The sequence below is a fragment of the Musca domestica genome, unplaced genomic scaffold (genome assembly GCF_030504385.1).
Source record: "Musca domestica strain aabys unplaced genomic scaffold, Musca_domestica.polishedcontigs.V.1.1 15, whole genome shotgun sequence".
In the NCBI taxonomy this organism is placed as follows: Eukaryota; Metazoa; Arthropoda; class Insecta; order Diptera; family Muscidae; genus Musca; species Musca domestica.
Window position 1 is genome coordinate 10,851,579 of NW_026712207.1, and position 19,178 is coordinate 10,870,756.

A 19,178-nucleotide genomic window follows, 5' to 3' on the forward strand; every position below is an offset into this window, starting at 1 on the left:
TATGCTAGCGTCTTCTTTTACGTGTAAACTGTCCACAGCCCACCTTTTCCATTAGCCTCTCCCACCCTCGTTGGGGGAAGGAAACAGGCAACAAAAACATAAGTGTTTGAAAAAGCCTGAATGTTGGTGTTTGTGGCTATACATGTAACTGCATTCAAAAAAGAAAAAACTACGATGAAAAAGGCGAAGACGAAGTATCTCAAGTTTAAACAGAGTTAAGAATCCCTGCTCATCTCGGCGTTTTATGGAAAGTTAACAGGCAACAACGCCATCACTAACAGCAACAACAACAACAACATATCATTAATATGAATAAAGCCCCCCAAGTCTAGAGAGTCTTTTGAAAAAATATTTTTTAATACATTTAAAAAAGAAGTAAAGAAGGAAATTCAACAAGCTTCGAGGCAACGACGAGGCAGAACACTTTTCAAAGTAAGTGATAAAGCGTATAGTTTATTGTGTTTTCAGTTAAGAAACAATTTTTCTTGTTTTCCTTTTGTGTTGTTGCCACTGTTGATTTTTCACCATCCGTTTACGCAGCCATGTATGCCGTTTGGCTATGCCTTTATTCGTGTTTTTTTTTTTCTTCCTTCGCCGACTACTCTCGGAATAATAACAATAAAACACATTCCTCGAAAAATATTACTGGAGCAAGATAAAACAAAAACAAAGAAGCCGAAATAATTTTGTTTGCACAGAGTAAAACAAATATTTTTAAATATTTTTTATTACATGCGAGAGGAAATATTTTGACAATCTATAAAGTTTGAGCGAAATCGGATACTTCCTTCGCACCAAACCGATTTGATCCAAACTTGGTACATCGTAATATTATTATAAAATCTAGATCAAGTTCGGAGATAGGAAATATATGTCCACTTCTTTTAATACCTCCCTCACCCAATTTCAATATTTTCAAAAAAATATTTTACTGCACAGTAATAGAAAGGATAATCCGGTTTTGCTCCAACTTTTCAAATCAAAATATTTGCATCACTGCTAGGTCAGGTGCGAAAATGGACGAAAATGGAAAATGGTACATCTCAATATTTCTATCAGCACAATATCTGTTATACAGATGGAAGAGATCGAAACATTCCTTCTGGTACCTCCCCCACAATGGGTCGAAGTTTTGAATAACCAAAACGATTATTAAATCCGAAATAAGCATCCGGTTCTCCTTATATTTCACGCATCCCATTTTTTCTACTAACACAAGATCTGCTGTGAAGATACTCCTCCCCCGCAAAGGGTAAACGTTTTGATTATCCATGAAGCTCATTAAACGCGACATTAACATCCGATTCCATTCAGACTTGGTTCATCTCATGATTTTCATCCACACAAGACCTGTTGTAAAAATGGTAGAGATCGAACCATTTCGTCTTTTACCTCTACCACATAGGGTTCACGATTTTAAAACACGCCCGAAGAAAGCGAAATTAGTTCATACTCTCTTCAAATTACACACACACAAACATTTGTGCTAACACAAGATCTTTCTGCGAACCCCTCGTGGTACCTCATTCACAAAGTTTCACAATTATCAATACTTTTATCTGAAAGGTGTTCTGCCAATGGAAGACTCTGTTTTCATAAAATCTCAAAAAGTCTCCCATCTGTAGAAAATTTCAAAAAGTGGTCTTAAAGCAAGCCCTTTATCTAGAACCCCTCGAAACTCCATTATATTCAAAATAGACCCCTACAGACCTTCTAACCAGAGAATCCCTTAAAAATCTACAAGACACCTCAAAATGACATTTTATCTAAATAATGTTTCAAAAAAGTCGTTTTATTATAGCAGGCCCTAAAAGGTCCCCCAATTATTAGAGAACACAGATAGGTCTTCTATTTTTAGAAATCCTTAAGAAGATCATATCTCATTTAGAAGTAATTTATCAATAGTATAGCTCAAAATACCTTCTATATCAAGAATATTTGAAACGGGTCTTTTGGCAATCGAATACCTCAAAATAACCTTCTGTGAAAATAAGACCTTGAAAGAGCATTCCGCCAACAAAAGATCCTATTGGGGTCTTCTAGCTGATATCAGAAGATTATTTTAATATATAGTAGACCTCAAATAAGGTACAGGTCGATTTCAAAAGAATATTTTGATATTTAGAAGACAGCAAAATGTTATTTTCTTAAATAAAGACTTCAAAAGAACACCAGGGTCTTCTTTTTATTGAATACCTCAAAGTGGTCTCATGTATCGAAGACTTCAGAGGACCTTAATAAAGTATTCTGCCTACGAGAACATGTCAAAAGAGATTTCTATTTATTATAGAATTCAAAAAGTCCTTAAAAGAATAAAAGAAGAAGAAGTCTTAGAGAGTGCCTTAAAAGGGTATTATATCTAAAGGATATCTGATTCTATTTAAAGAATACTTAAAAAAGAGTCTCCCATCTATAGAAGACCTTCAAAGGCTCTTCTATCTACAAGAGACCACCACGCGGCCTTCTGTCTATAGAAGCCGACACAAAGTTTCATGTCTATAGCAAATCGCAAAAGAAATCTTAAAAGGGATTCAACCCCAAGGAAGGCTACTCTCTATGGAAGACGACCTAAGGGCCTTTCATCTCTGAAAGATATAGGATATCTGTCTACAGGATATCTGAAAATGTATTCTATCTAGAGAGGAAATTAAAGGGTTATTTTATTTATAGAATACTTCAAAAAGGGTCTCCCATCTATTGAAGACATCCAAAGATTTTTCTATATAAACGGACCACCACAGGACCTTCTATCTCTAGAAAACCGCCAGCAGTTTCATATGTATAGCAAATCACAAACGAAACATCAAAAGGGTATTCCAGGTAGGTAGGCAGGAAGGCTACTACCTATGGAAAACATCCTAAGGGCCTTTCATATGTGAAAGAATCCTTAGATCCTAGATGATCGCCAAAGGACATTTTATCTATGTAAGAGCTCCTTTGGGAAGATTTCGAAGGTCAACTAAACAAAGGTAAAAGGGTCTAAAGTCAATGGAAGTCTTCTGTCTATTTTCGAATTCAAAAGAGTACATCTTTGAAGAAAGCCCTAAAATGGTGTTTTATCTTCCTTTTAGAGTGCCTTATTATATCTAAAGGATATCTGAAAAGGTCTAATGTCTTCAGAGGAAGTCAAAAGTGTCTACTCTTTATAGAAAACCGCAAAAGGCCTTTTATATATAGAAGACCGCCACTGAGTTTCATTTCTATAGCAAATCACAAAAGAAATCTGAAAAGTGTATTCCACCCCAAAGAAGGCTACTATCTACGAAAGACGCCCTTAGGTTATTTCATCTGTGAAAGAATTCTCCCGAGTATAGTGATCGGCAACGAATCTTTTATCTGTGTAAGACTTTCTTTTGGGAACACGTTGAAGGTCTGCTAAATGTGGAAAGCCTCTTAAGTCTTCTTTAGATTATTTTTTACAAGGCATATTTTATCCGGGGTTCTATCTAGAGAACGCCTCCAAGGGTTCATCCATGTATAGAGAATTGAACAGGATTTTTTGTGTATAGGAAATCTCAAACGGTCTTCTAGCTATAGAAGACGTCAATGTATTTTATGTATAGAAGACCTCAGGGATGTTGAAGGATCCAAGACGAAATCTTCTCAAAAAAAAAAAACATAAAATTGTAATTTTCAATGATATTTCCTGAGTTCATTATGAGCTCAACTCGAAAAAAATATCAAATATTCATCAACAGATGACCTTCGCCTTAGTAAAGACAAAACATATCAAATAAATACATTTTAAGCATGAGCTCGACTGATATTATAACCTACGACCTCTAATCCACAATACACTTGTTAAACTTCCGAAGTGGAAGACAAATACAATTGATCTAGGAAAATATCCTGCCATTGTATATGTTAAGCATTGAAGCAGGTTTCTACAGGCTGACTATAAACCAACTTGGAATGAAGAAAATTTTCACATCAATTCTTATAATTTGCGCATTAATGGAACATTCCAAAAATTGATCTTCGTCTAGCCACAAAAATAGCATCTAATATGCCTGATGGGCAGCTTAAGCAACGGTGAAATGCGTCTCATACTGGTTGATGCTATCTCCTTAGATCATTATCAAATTATCAAAGATTCTGTATTAAGTTTATCATAAAATTCCTTCTGCATAATATTTGAAAATAAGTAGAATAATTTACTTACCTTTGTCTGATATTCCTCCCTGGAAATTGGTTGTCTTTCTGACCAATATGATAACCACTGTGCATCTCGGTCTCACCTGCAAAAAAGAAGACATTTCTTACTTTACTAACAAGTAAATAAAATTGAAAAATATGTATTTTAACAAACGAATGGATACAAAGAAGAAAAAACACACATAAAGAGTATAAACCATCTGCCCACCTCCAACACCGGCTTACCCAGTATCCTTCCTCCCCCACACTCCACTTCACCATTCAGCGAAAAATGATTCTAACAACAATTGCCTTTACTTTCGCGCCTTGCCTTTCTTGTTATCAGCTTCTAACTTCAAAGAATATGTTTTTTTTTTCGCTGATATCCTTGTCGTCGTCTTGTTACCATCCTAAGTGGTCCTTTTAAGATTTGATGATTTGAAACGGATGATGACGAGCAGGAGAAAAAACGCTAAAAAATATTATGTGTATATTGTACATACATTAAACTGAAGACGGTTGAAGGATATCAGTGGAGAATATTTTCATGTTTTTTTTGCCTCTACGCTAATATATCCTCGGCATAATGCTAGTCCTTTTTTTCCAAGATATACTCCTAGCCATCTATATCCCAGCGTTTGTTGTCGTCTTGGAAACTTGTCGTGTCTTTCCTTTTTTTTTTTGATTTTTTTCTTCTAGTATTACGCGTTGTTTCCAGCTTCATCTACACCAAACGCTGAATTGCTTGACAAAAGGATGGATGGGAGAGCAAGCAAGAACATGGTAAAAAAACGTAGCTTTATGGAAAAAAATGAAAGGAATCACAGCTACTTAAGTTGTTATTTATTAAAGTGAAATTCGCATAGAATAGCATCTTTTGATGACAACAAAGAAAGTAAAATGTCCTTGGTAATTTATTTTATTTCAAACAATATTTGCATGAGAAAATTTTTGGAATTTTTTTCCACTTGCTTTTTAAAGTTTGGGGTGGGTTTAGAGGTAAGGGCACAGGGGCTATGAGTTGATTGGTGGAAACATTACATTTATCACATACATATGAAGATATCCTTGTTTCTAGCACTTAACTGGGAGAGAAAAAAAAACAACTTTAAAAGTATAAGTCGGTTTTACCGACAGATATTAACTCAGCCGATTTTCGATTATTTAAATATATTTTGACTTATGTTATGATTATTCAAACTGTTGACCCTCCATGGAATAGGTTCAGATGGAATGGACCAATATTTTGTATCGGACCTAAATAAATATGATATACATATTGGGACGTGCCAGGTTATACTATATAGAGTGAGATAAAAAAAAAACTGCAACAAAGTCAAACGCCATAATTTTTCCTTTTTTCAAATTTTATTGAATGAAAGCAAAAAATGTCAGAAATAGCATCACATTTAGATTTTTTCGAATTGGTTACCTTTGGCACGAATTAGGGCCTTCAAACGGCCAATGAAACCGTCACATGCTGCCCGAATGTTGATCTACGGTATTTTGGCCCATTCCCGGCTAAGCGCTTGCCTGAGGTAATCGACACTTTGGTATTTTTTAGTACCAACCTTGCTTTCCAAAATACTCCAGACACAATAATCCAACGGATTGGTATCCGGAGATTTTGGTGGCCATTGTGCGTTGAAATGAAGTGAGGAATCTCATATTGTAACCATTCTTAGGTGGCATGTGCTGAGTGCGATGGTGCTGAGTCCTGTTGGAATGTCCAAGGTCTGCGGCCAAAATGTTTGCGATAATATTCGGCATTTGTTCTGATGCCACGGTCGATTAATACGAGCGGAGAGCGACGAGCGATGGTACGAGACACAAAAGATTTATTCACATTTAAATGCTGGAGTGCTCTAACCATAGCCACTTATGGTTTCCAAGCCAAATATAAAGAAATCACAGTATCACGCTTGAATTCTATCGCGAATAACTTTTTTTCTGGAAAATTCTCATAAAAATGCTTTTGTACGCTTGTAAACAATATAATGAGCTTTCACTGGAATAATTTTATCACCTGTCAGACGAGTGGTTAAGAAATGACAGCAGCCTGAAGTTGGTTGCAATTTTTTCATCTCACCCTGTACCACCTTTATAACAGATCCAGTGTTGATAGAAATCTTGAGATGTACCACATCTGAATGGAATCGGGTATTATTTCGTGTTTTATGAGCTTCATGAATATTCAAAATTTTGAACCTTTGTGGGGTTGGTAGGAGGGACCCGATATTTTCCATCTTCATGTTTAATAACATACTGTGATTCGTATAATTTGAAGACAGTCGGACTCTTACATCACACTTTATATGTGTTATAGTAATGGAAAATTTTGACTCTTTGTGGGGGAGGTATGATATGGACCGATATTGTCCATTTTCCCACCTGGCCAAGTACTGATGCAAATACCAAGATTTGCAAAGTTGGAGCAAAATCGGATTACTGTTTCTGTGCAGAAAATATTTTTTTCTTCAAAATTTCGACCTTTTGTGGGGGAGGTACCAGAAGGAGTGGACCGATATATTCCATATTAACACCAGATAAAATAATTGGGATGTGTGAAATTTGAAGACAATCGGACTGTTACATCACATTCTATGAGAGTTGTAATTATTCGAAATTTGACCCTTTGTGTGGGAGGTACTTGATGGAGTGGGCCGATATTTTCCATCTGCGCACCTGACCTAGTACTGATGCAAATATGAGGATTTGCAACGTTGAAACCAAATCGAATTATCCTTTCTCTTTTTATACAGTAAAACATTTTTTTCTGAAAATTTCGACCCTTTGTGTGGGTGTTTCCAGAAGGAGCAGACCGATATATTCCATCTTCACACTAGACCTTGGGTTATTAAAAATGTTGTGATTTGTGTCATTTGACGACAATCGAACTCTCACATCACATTGACCCTTTGTGGGGGAGGTACTTGATGTAGTGGACCGATATTTTCCTTTTTTGCACCTGACCTAACACTAATGCAAATATAAGGATAGGAGTGAGCCAATACAATGCACCTTCACACCAAATCTTGGTTTAGAAAAAATATTCAGAATTGTGAAGTTTTACGAGAATTGGATGATTATTTCGTATTCCATAAGAGATATAAATATTCAAAATGTTGACCCGTTGTGGGGAAGGTACCAGAAGAAGTGGTCCGACCTATCCTATCTATATACCAGACCTTGTTAGAAATATTGGTATATGACAATTGGACTCTTATTTCACAATATTCAACAATATTCGGTATTTTGATGATTTAAGCAAAATTTTTCAATGGAATAGTCTGAAGATCCACAAAAGAAGTTCCCTTTGAGGAGGAAGCAGTTCCCTTGGAAGAGCATTCTCTATTTTTAGTGTAGCATTCATATAACTGTACCTTCTGATATTCGATATTTTGACTATTTTAGCGACATTATTCACCGAATTGCCTCAAATTTCGTATTTTAAATTCGTAATAGGTACTACAACCTATGACGGTAAATTGTCTATGCAGGTCCACGTCTTAATACAACGGTACCTCCCTTTTTCGGTATTTTGATGATAATAGCGACCTTATTCACCGTAATTGTTTCTAATTTCGTATTTGAAACTACAACCTATGACGTAATTGTAAAGAATCGCTGACTTGTTTCGCAAGTTATGACAGAAAAAAGTATTGAAAATTGTGACACTTTGTGCGTGAGGTACCAGAAGGTATATCATTTTCATAACAGATTTTGTATTAGCGAAAACGTTTGTAATTTGTCTACGTAGATCCACGGCTTCATATAGCCCATTTATAATGCCACCTCCATTTATTCAGTATTTTGATGACATTAGCGACATTTTTACCGAAATTATTTCAAATTTCGTATTTAAAGTTCGTAATGGATACTAAAGCCTATGAAAGGTATTAAAAGTTCGGACCGGCCTTTGGTGCTTTTTTACTTGGTTGGTGTTAAATTGTTATAAAATAAAACCAGGAGGAATTTTTCAAACTTTTCATATTTCTACGATGGGAAACGTCAATTAAAAATCAGAATTTTCATAATTTTAATGCACTTGTCCCCTTTTAATTTGCTTGTCTTTGGCATTATGGCAGTACCCGCATATGGCATGCATTGGAACGCATCTAAAAGTAATTTTGATTCCGACTTCATGTAACATCACAAACGGAACATTCAATATTCTTTCAAGCCTACGAAAAAAACACTGGCCAAGAGCTACACACACATCATCATCACCATCCGTTTTATTCGAAAAGATATTGGAAGTGTTTTGTGGTGAAAACCCCAATGCACAAGATGTAACTACAATCCCATGAACATCCATATTTGTTCAATAGCCACATCTGCATCATCGGTACCATCATCCAACAGCAGCAACAACCACATCATCATCATTGTTATTGGCTGTTCTGTTACCAATTCTTGATGGCTTCATTTTGTTTCTCGAGTTCAGTTTTTATTAAACTCAAAAGTGTTCTGTATACGGCTTAAGTGTGCTCTTTTTGAGTCTATGTCTTGTAACATTCTGTGTGTGGTTGCAACCAGCTAGCCCAACACTGGCACTTGCCACACACTCATACACACAACAAACAAGCAAAAACACACAACCGAAGGCCTACAGCAAAACATTTCATTGAACCATTTGTTGCCATCGATGAAATCATTTCATAAACTCATAATCTTTTGTTTTAAAATTTCTGTAAATATTCCATATGAATATTCAATATTGGCTGGAGATGCAGCTGTAGTGGCAGGCCTAAGTCTAATATTACACAACAGCAATGTGTTAAAATTAGCATTTATGAAATTTCTTGGCCCAAGACAACAAATGTCACTTCTTTTGAAGATGATGATGACGATGATTATGCCAAAGTTGACTGGCCATTTGGTGTATTCCTATGGGGAATTTTTAAGTGGCACATTCCTTAAATTGGTCTAATACCTGAGAATGTATGAAGGGAATTAGTTTATGTATGCATATAACGAAATTGGTTCTAATGATTTTTAGATGAGTTCGAAAAAAGGAAAGTTTACATTAATTTACATAAAACTAAACTAATTTTTGTTATTGGTAAACAAATGTTTTGTTCGAAAATAGGAAGAACCAATATTTCCAGATGTTTACATTTAATTAAGTCCAAAGTTAAAATTTTGTAATAATAATTGAAACGGTATTAGAATAAATTTTTGTGTGGTGGGGCTGATATATGGATGTAGATTTTGAAATACTTACTAAAAATAGAACGAAAAGTACTAAATGGTATTGAATTTTGCACTTTTTTGGTAGGAATAGAACTGGAAATATGAAAGGTTGAATGAGGGACGATGATGATGTGTTTGATAGACGAAGCAAAGGTTTTTTGGAAAATTTCGACATTGAAGTGTACCATAAGTACTATAATGCACTCAATTCGGTGATGAGGTGTTTCAAATCTAAAATATGGCATTGGGGTCACTTTTAGTGTGTTTCGTTGAGGTTTGGAAGTGGTTTTAGAAATACAGGGTGAGAAAAAAACTGCAACAAAGTCCAACGCCATAATTTTTACATTTTTTTTTAAATGTTATTGAATGAAAGCAAAAAATGTCGAAAATAGCATCAAATTTTAGAATAAGTTTAGATTCGTTCGAATTGGTCACCTTTGGCACAAATTATGGCCTTCAAACGGCCAATGGAACCGTCACACGCTGCCCGAATGTTGCCCATTCCCGGCGAAGCGCTTGCTTGAGGTAATCGACACTTTGGTATTTTTTCCAAAATACTCCAGACACAATAGTCCAACGGATTGGTATCCGGAGATTTTGGTGTCCATTGTGCGCTCGAAATGAAGCGGGGAAACTCATTTTCTAACCATTCTTGGGCGTCGCGTGCTGAGTGCGATGGTGCTGAGTCCTGTTGAAATGTCCAAGGTCTGCGGCCAAAATGTTTGCGTACCCAGAATATTTTCGCGATAATATTCTGCATTAATTCTGATGCCACGGTCGATTAATACGAGCGGAGAGCGATCATCGGCTGTTATGGTGGTCCACACCATTACCATGGCTGACGCTTGAGTCCTGGAGGCTAATAGAAGGTGCACATTTTCAGCTGACCTTTTTGGCTAGTAGACACGATCAATTTGTTTGTTTACAAACTGCTGGGCAACAAATGTTTTCTCATCGGAGAAAACCAAAGTCAACAGTTCGTCAATTTCGGCTAAGCGAAGCAACTCTTTCGCTCTTTTGAGTCTATTTTCTTTCTGTTGCTGTGTAAGTTCTTGCACTTTTTGGAAATTCAATGGCTTTACCCCGAGCTCGGGGTAAATTTTTCAATATTTGTCGAAGGAATATTGCGATATGTTCCGCCACTCCGACGCGGGTTTCGATCAAGTCGCTTCTTTGCTTTTCGAACCATTTCTGCTGATTTTGCTGTTTTCTTCCGTCCACTTCCTTGACGTCGGCCTACGCTACCAGTATCACGGTAACGAGCGATGGTACGAGACACAAAAGATTTATTCAGATTTAAATGCTGGAGTGCTCTTACGATAGCCACTTGATGTTTTCCAGCCAAATATAAAGAAATCACACTATCACGCATGAATTCCATCACGAAAAACTTTTTTTCTGAAAAATTCTCACCAAAATGTTTTTGTACTCTTGTAAACAATAAACAATATAATGAGCTGTCACTGGAATAATTTTAACAGCTGTCGGACGAGTGGCTTATTGTTATTGATAAATGACCACTAGAAAAAACATCTTCCTCTTCGAAACCTCTACAGAGGTTATATATATCCGGAGAGAATATATCCAATAGGGAACCTTAAGGGTGTATTATTGAGATAAAATTATTTCAAGTTGTTTTTCATATATGGAAGATCGTCGGCGTTTTTTATACTCTTCACCATAGTATGGAGGGTAAATTAAGTTTGTCATTCCGTTTGTAACACCTCGAAATATACATTTAGACCCACAAAGTACATATATTCTTGATCAGCATAAAATTCTATGTCGATTTAGAGATGACCGTCCGTCTATGGAAATCACACTAGCTTCCGAATGAAATGAATCAGGTTCATAAAATATTACTCAAATGTGTATTATGTTTGCAGGACTTTTGGCATTGAAAATGGGTCATGTAGGTCCACGTTTTGATATAGCCCCCATATAATGATAACTCCCTATTTTCGGTATTTTTTTGATTTATGCGACATTATTCACCGGAAGTGTTTCATATTTGGTATTTGAAGTTTGTAATGGATACTACAGCCTATGACAGAAAATCGTCTGTGCAGGTCCACGTCTTCATGTAGGCCCCATATAACTTCACCTCCCGATATTCGGTATTTTGATGATTTTAGCGACATTATTTATCGGAATCGTTTCAAATTTGGCAGTTGAAGTTCGAAATGAATACTACAATCTTAGACAGAAAATTGTCTGTGCAGGTCCTATGACAGAAAATTGTCTGTGCATGTCCACGTCTTCGTGTAGTCCCCATAAAACGGTACCTCCCAATATTCGATATTTTGATAATTTTAGAGACATTATTTACCGGAATTGGTTAAAATTTGGTATTTGAAGTTCGTAATGGATACTTCAGCCAATGACAGAAAATTGTCTGTGCAGACTCACGTCTTCGTATAGTCCCCTTTTTTTTTCTTTTCTAAAGCCCCTTCCAATGGATTTTTTTGAAAAAAAAATTAGCTCGTCTCGAAAGAGAAAACAAACACATAAAAAATTAGGGAGGTTTTGTGGTTTCCGCAGCACGACATCACTTTTCACACACCCTCGTGTCCAAAGTTAAATAAAACAGCATACAGACGACCACCGACTTTTAAAACTTTCATATGTGACAAACAGAACAGCTGAAAATCCTTAAATTTAAATTCCTGCAATCGCCTCCAAAAATTCAAAAATCTACAACACATGTGAAAACTATTTCATTAGTGAAATAAAATCAATACTTACACGTACAGCGAATCTGCCATGCTAAGTAATAAAAACTCTTTGCCGAGTAAAAAAAAAAACATTAAGACATTCGGCAACAATACAATTCTATTGCCATTGTCTCGCATCCTTGAGTGAATGTGACACTTAAGTGTACGTGTTGGAAGACACAATCGTGACGTAAAAACACTTAAAAATAAGTATAGGTGGTATAGTTCGGAATAACTCTGTACAAATTCGGGAAAAAACGAATGAGTTTTTTTTCTGAAAGATGAAGTCATTGATGACACATGTCACCAGGAAACAAGAAGACCGTCATAGCTGTCGTCAAACGTATTCACTTCATTTTGCCGTATGTGTGTGTGTGTACGGAATATATTGATAAAATATTCAGATTTCTATGTGTAGGACAAGTAGTTGTTCGTTATCAAGTTACCGAGAATCACAATGATACTGACGAATCCAAATGCAGGATATTCTATGGGAGGGGAATATATGTAAATGTACTACTCTCTTCGGATTTTACAATTTTCGACACTGACTTAGGAACGACTGTCTGAAGGAGGTCACAAAAACTTTTTTGGGAATTTTTTAAAACTTAGAAAATGAAATTTCAGATTGTTTTTGACTTAAATATATAAAAAAAATCCGTCTTATCCTTAGAAAAATTTCCTGCCTACGCCCCTGATCTTAGTTTCCACAAACGTCTTTTGTTCCCTTAACGTGAGTGTCCTCGTTTTATTGTTGCTACTACCAACTTATTATCAATAACACCAACGTTGACTAGTCGCGGATGAAAAAGTATCAGCAGATACTATGCTACGTCTCCTCAGCATCCCACTCCATCACCCCTCACCGACCCACCCATCAAACAGGAAGTTGTATCCATGGCAGTTGTAGATTTTAATGAAAACACAATTTCGCGTTTAACTGCATCAAAGTGAAGAAAAAAATGATTTTCTTTTATTCTTCACCGAGCAGCAAAGAAATATGGTAATTGTGTTCGTAAAGCGGCGGCGACGACGACGACGATGGCGATGACAACGACGAGCATTGTATGCAACCATTGTAGGACATATGGAAAAAAGAATGTAACGCGAATAAAGCAAAACGGAAATCATAACTACGTGAAAGTCAAAAGCATTTATGGGAGACACTTTTGCATTGTGTGTCGTCGTTTGGCGTTTCTTTTGCTTCGTTATCCTTTGCAGTGAATTATGTGCACACATAGCGGAAACGCACTTCGTTTGCATACAAAAGATATTCACAGAGCGGAGATTGAGTGGAAAAAATCTAGAATTTAGTTGGTAGATAAAAAAAAATCATAATTGCAACTTAAAAAATATTAAATTGTTAAATAAAACTGTAAAATTAAAGACAGAACTAGTAACAATCTCAATTTGTATAGTTCGTTTATGCGGAAGGAATCAAAAGGAGAGGGGTGATTGATTCAATCTTTTAGCTAGATTCAATATGGAGCTTGTAAGGCTTAAAGACAGTTTTAGGTACTAATTTCACATTTTGTATACATAAATTACATTTTTTTATAAACTTTTACATTTTTTTTTTAAATGTTATTGGATGAAAGCAAAAATGTCGGAAATAGCATCAAATTTTAGAATAAGTTTAGATTTGTTCGAATTGGTCACCTTTGGCACGAATTATGACCTCAAACGGCCAATGAAACCGTCACACGCTGCCCGAATGTTGCTCTGCGGTATTTTGACCCATTCCCAGCGAAGCGCTTGCTTGAGGTGATCGACACTTTGGTATTTTTTAGTGCCAACCTTACATTCCAAAATGCTCCAGACACAATAGTCCAACGGATTGGTATCCGGAGATTTTGGTGGCCATTGTGCGCTGGAAATAAGGCAAGGAACCTCATTTTGTAACCATTATTGGGGGGCGCATGCTGAGTGCGATGGTGCTGAGTCCTATTGGAATGTCCAAGGTCTGCGACAGAAATGTTTGCGTGCCCAAGGCTTTAATACACCCTCCAGAATATTTTCGCGATAATATACGGCATTTATTCTGATGCCACGGTCGATGAATACGAACGGAGAGTGAACTTCGGCTGTTATGGCGGCCCACACCAACACCTTGTCCGACGCTTGAGTTCTGGTGGCCAACCGAAGGTGCACTGAAGGTGTAATTTCCTGCACTTTCTGATATTTCAATTGCTCTGGGTAACCCATGAGCTCTGGGTAACTATTTTGCAATATTTGCCGAATGGAATATTGCGATATATTAAGCTCACGAGTCATTTTTAGGATGCTGCGACGCGGACTTCGAACAAGTCGCTTCTCTACGTACCGAAACATTTCTGCTTTTCTTCCATCCACTTTCTTAAGGTCGGGCTACGCTTTCAGTATCACGGTAGCCAGCGATGGTACGAGGCACAAAAGATTTATTTACATTTTAATGCTCTAACGATAGAAACTTGTGGTTTTTCAGCCAAACTATCAACACTATCACGCTTGAATTCCACACAAATAACTTTTTTTCTGGAAAATTCTCACCAAAATGCTTTTGTACGCTTGTAAACAATGTAATGACCTGTCACTGGAATAATTTTAACAGCTGTCGGATGAGTGACTTAGAAATGACAGCAGTCTGAATTTGGTTGCAGTTTTTTCATTTCACCCTGTATATACCTTCAGCCAATGTTCTATTATTTAAATATATTTTGATTTCTGTTGTGATTATTCAAATGTTTGATCCTCTATGGAGTGAGTTCCGAAAAAATGGGCCAATATTACCCATTTCGTATCGGACTAAAATAAATTTGATATTAATATTGCGACGAGCCAGGTTTGGACTATACGTACTTCGCTTTATATGAGATATATGATTATTTTTAGAAAATGTTAAAATGTGCGTGAGTTACAAGATATAGTGGACCGCAGTATTACATTTTCATACTTCATCTAATACAGATACAAATACTGGTATGGGCAAAATTACAAGAAAATCGAACATTTATGTCCAATCTTATGCTAAATCATAAATTTCATTTTCATCACAGATTTCTGCTTGAGAAAAATTTTTCAATATAGCAAGTTGTAAAAAATCGCTGACTTGTTTCACAGGTTATGACAGATAAAAGTATTGAAAATTGTCACCCTTTGTGGGAGAGGTACCAGAAGGTGTTGGCAGATATCTATCATCATCACAACAGATCTTGTGTCAGAAAAAAAATCTTGAACCCTGTGCGGGGGAGGAACCAGAATAAATGGTCTGATCTCTACCATCTTTATAACATATTTTGTGCTGATAGAAATATTGAGATGTACCAAGTCTGAATGGAATCGGATGTTAATTTTGCGTTTTATGATCTTCACGAATATTCAAAATTTTGAGGGAGGTGCAAGAAGGAGTGGACCGATATATCCCATCTTGACAGCAGATCTTGTGTTAGTAGAAATAATAGGTTGTGTGAAATATGAAGTAACCCGGATGCTTATTTCGGATCTTATAATCGTTTTGGTTATTCAAAACTGTAACCCTTTTGTGGGGAAGGTACCAAAAGAAATGGTCCGACCTCTACTATCTTTATTACAGATCTTGTGTTGATAGAAATATTGAGATGTACCAAGTCTGAATGGAATCGGATGTTAATTTCGCGTTTTATGAGCTTCTAGGAAATTCAAAATTTTGAACCTTTGTGGGGGAGGTACCAGAAAATGTGGACTGATATATTCCATCTGCACACCAGACTTCGGGTTAACAAAAATATTGTGATGTGTAATTTGAAGACAATCGGAATGTTACATCAAATTTTATAAGAGCTATAATTATTAATTAAAAATGTTGACCCTTTGTGGAAAAGGTACTTGATAGAGAGGACCGATATTGTCAATTTTCGCACCTGATTTGAATTAGGATTTGCAAAGTTGGAGCAAAATCGGATTATCCTTTCTCTTTCGATGCAGTAAATTATTTTCGTTGAAAATTTTGACATTTTGTGGGGGAGATACCAGAAGGAGTGGACCGATATTGCCCATCTCTGATTTCGGTCTATGTTTGAAATTAATATCACGATGTACAAAGTTTGTGTCAAATCGGATACTCCTTTAAAGAGCCAGCCATACAGACGGACGGACAAACATCGGCTCCAAATGTCCTGAAACGGATTTGATCCTAAGAGACCTGGGGTCTAAAACCGTTAATTCGATGATGAACGTTTTGGCCGCATTAAATGATATATACCCTCTCTAGCCATGTGGCTTAGGGTATAAAAAATTGGGTTAGAATAGATTTTGATATTTCTGACTTTCAAAATTTACCACACCGAAAATGTGTTATTTTAAAATATTTGAGATACCATGCGTAACACCTTTATTGACGGACCAATTTTTGACATTGCTGAATGACCACTAAAAGCTCGGTAATTAATTTTGTCCAAACGATGGGAACTCAATTTCCATGACACGTGATGTTGACCGTAGAACTCCTTAATATTGACAAGCCATTTGACAATTAAAAAAAATAAAATCCGTTAAAAATTCGGTTAAAATCTTAAAAAATTCTTGATCAGCATAAAATTCTAAGTCAATTTAGCGATGTCCGTCCGTCTGTGGAAATCACTCTATCTTCCGAACGAAATTAAGTAATTTGATAAAAATTTAATTTGATGATTTTAGAGACATTATTTACCGGAACTATTTCAAAATTTGTATTTGAAGCTCGTAATAAATACTACAGCATATGACAGAAAATTGTCTGTGCAGGTCCACGTTTTATAACCGCCTATATTCGGTGTTTTGTTGATTTTAGCTACATTATAAACAGATTTTTGTTTCAAATTTCGCATTTGAATATTGCAATAGCTTATGACAAAAGTTGCCTATGCTGGTCCACGTCGTCGTTAAAACCCTAATATACGGCTACTTTCGGTATTTTTAAGATAGAATTTTTAACGAATTTTATTTTTCTGAAAATTACCAAATTTGTACCATATGGTGGAGGGTATTCAAAGTGCGGCCAGGCCGAACTTATAACTTTTTTACTGGTTTTAATTTTGATACTAATATTGAAAAGTAATGGCTCAATAGGCGTATTCAAAATTAATGGTCTCTTTGAGGAGAACAAACTATTGGTGCAATCTCTTTTAGAAGTTCAATGTATTTACTCATGTGCTTTATGTAAATTGCTAAAGTCGACACACATTTCATGAACGTACTTAATTTTGTACAGATATTTTCAATCAATCATATGGAATATATAGTAATAATTTGACTAAATATGTGTTTATCGACTCAGTTTTCTAAAAATTTTTTCAAATTAGTTTTGTGCAAAATTAACTACATGAAAAACTCGTTAAAAATTATTATATTATATGACCACCATAAAAAACAAAATTATTAAATATCACTCATACGCCTTAATATCACACATACATTGCCTCTACCAAGGAAAAATGATAGTAGTGTAAAGAATTTCTCAAAAGAATATAAATAATACCATAAGTGCTACTGCGGTAGCAATATTAAAAACACTGCACGATATATGTGAGCATTATTTTTTTTAAACAAAGGAAACCTCATTTATATTGAAACATAGTTTATATATTTTATGAAACGTAGATCATAATGCTGTTGGTTGATGATGAGAAAAAATGTTACTCTATTTGAAAATTAAAAATTATTACATTCTGTTTCGTTTTCGCATTCCTTCTTTTTTTTTTGTGAAGAAGTGCGTAAAAAAAGTTCTTTGGGTTCTTCTAGAGTTTTTTTCTCGCTGGTGTGCTGTTAGGAAGATAGTTTTTTTTTCGTTATGGAAAAGTAACCAAACAAGCGTTTTGTTTCTCAAATGCATGAACACCCACACACAATTGCGTATTCTATGAAATACAGTGGTAAAGAAGCTCCTATGAAAATGCGTAAGTTGGATATAAGGGAATATATACGTCAGAGAATATAATAAGAAGCATAATATTAGGTATATCAGTAGTTCCTTTGCTTAAAGAATTATTAAGACATTTTCAAAAAATTCCGAAAAACACCGTCTAAATGATGACCATTATACGGGGGTTATACGAAGACCTGCATAAGTAATTGTCTGTCATAGGTTGTGGTACCCATTAAGATCTTCAAATACGAAATTTTAATCAATTCCTGCGAAATTTAAAGAAACATATCTTCGGAAATCCTTTAAAAATATTAAATTGTCTACGATTGCAGCTCTTAGATTCCTTCAAAAACATTCTTAGAAAATTTCACAATTTTAGGTCCAAAAACCTGGAAAAATATTTTGAAAAACACAGTTATATCCCAAAATCTTTAAAATATTCATGGATATAATTCCAGAAAACCTTTAAGAGTATTTTCAGGAAAAGCCTCAATTGGAACTGCTCCTTAAATACGTAATTATAGTTGAAATTATTTTCAAAAATATTTCTAGGAAAATTCAGGATTTTATGAGAAAACTTCCAAATCATGCCATCAGCCCTGTAGATATTCTTAAAATATATTCTTCCAAAATTTCACAATCATAGCTCATAAACTCTTTGACAATTTTTGAGAAGCGCTCACAAATATAACTCAACAAATCTTGTGAAAATATGCTAAGAAAATCCATATAGTATCGGAAATCCTTCAAGAATGTTCTCAGTAGTCCTTAATTGTAGCTCCAAAAAATCCTTTAAAATATGCTTAGAAAATTTCAAGATTTTTACTTCAGGGTTCGATCTAAAATATTCTTGGGAACATTCTTAACAAGAACTCCAAAAATTCGTCGAGTATATTCTTAGAAAAAAAATTGCTAAAACATCCACGATAATAGCTCTTGAAAGTTATGAAAAATCCACGAATGGGACAAAACAAGTATTCTTAGATAAATGAGCAATTGTAGCTCTAAAAATCCTTCAATAATACTTAGACAAAAAGTACGATTATAGCTCCTAAAAACTTTGATAAATAATTGGAGAAACATTCAACCCCAAAATATGCCTAGATCGAAGCTCCAAAAAATATTACAAAAGTATTCTTAGAAAAGTCCTCAATAGCAACTCCAAAAATGTCAAAATATATTTAGAAAATCCCAGGATTATAGCTTAAGTATGCCTTCAAGATTCTGCCTTGTTAAGGCGTGGATCCATTGAAAACTATAAAAAGTCCCGTGTT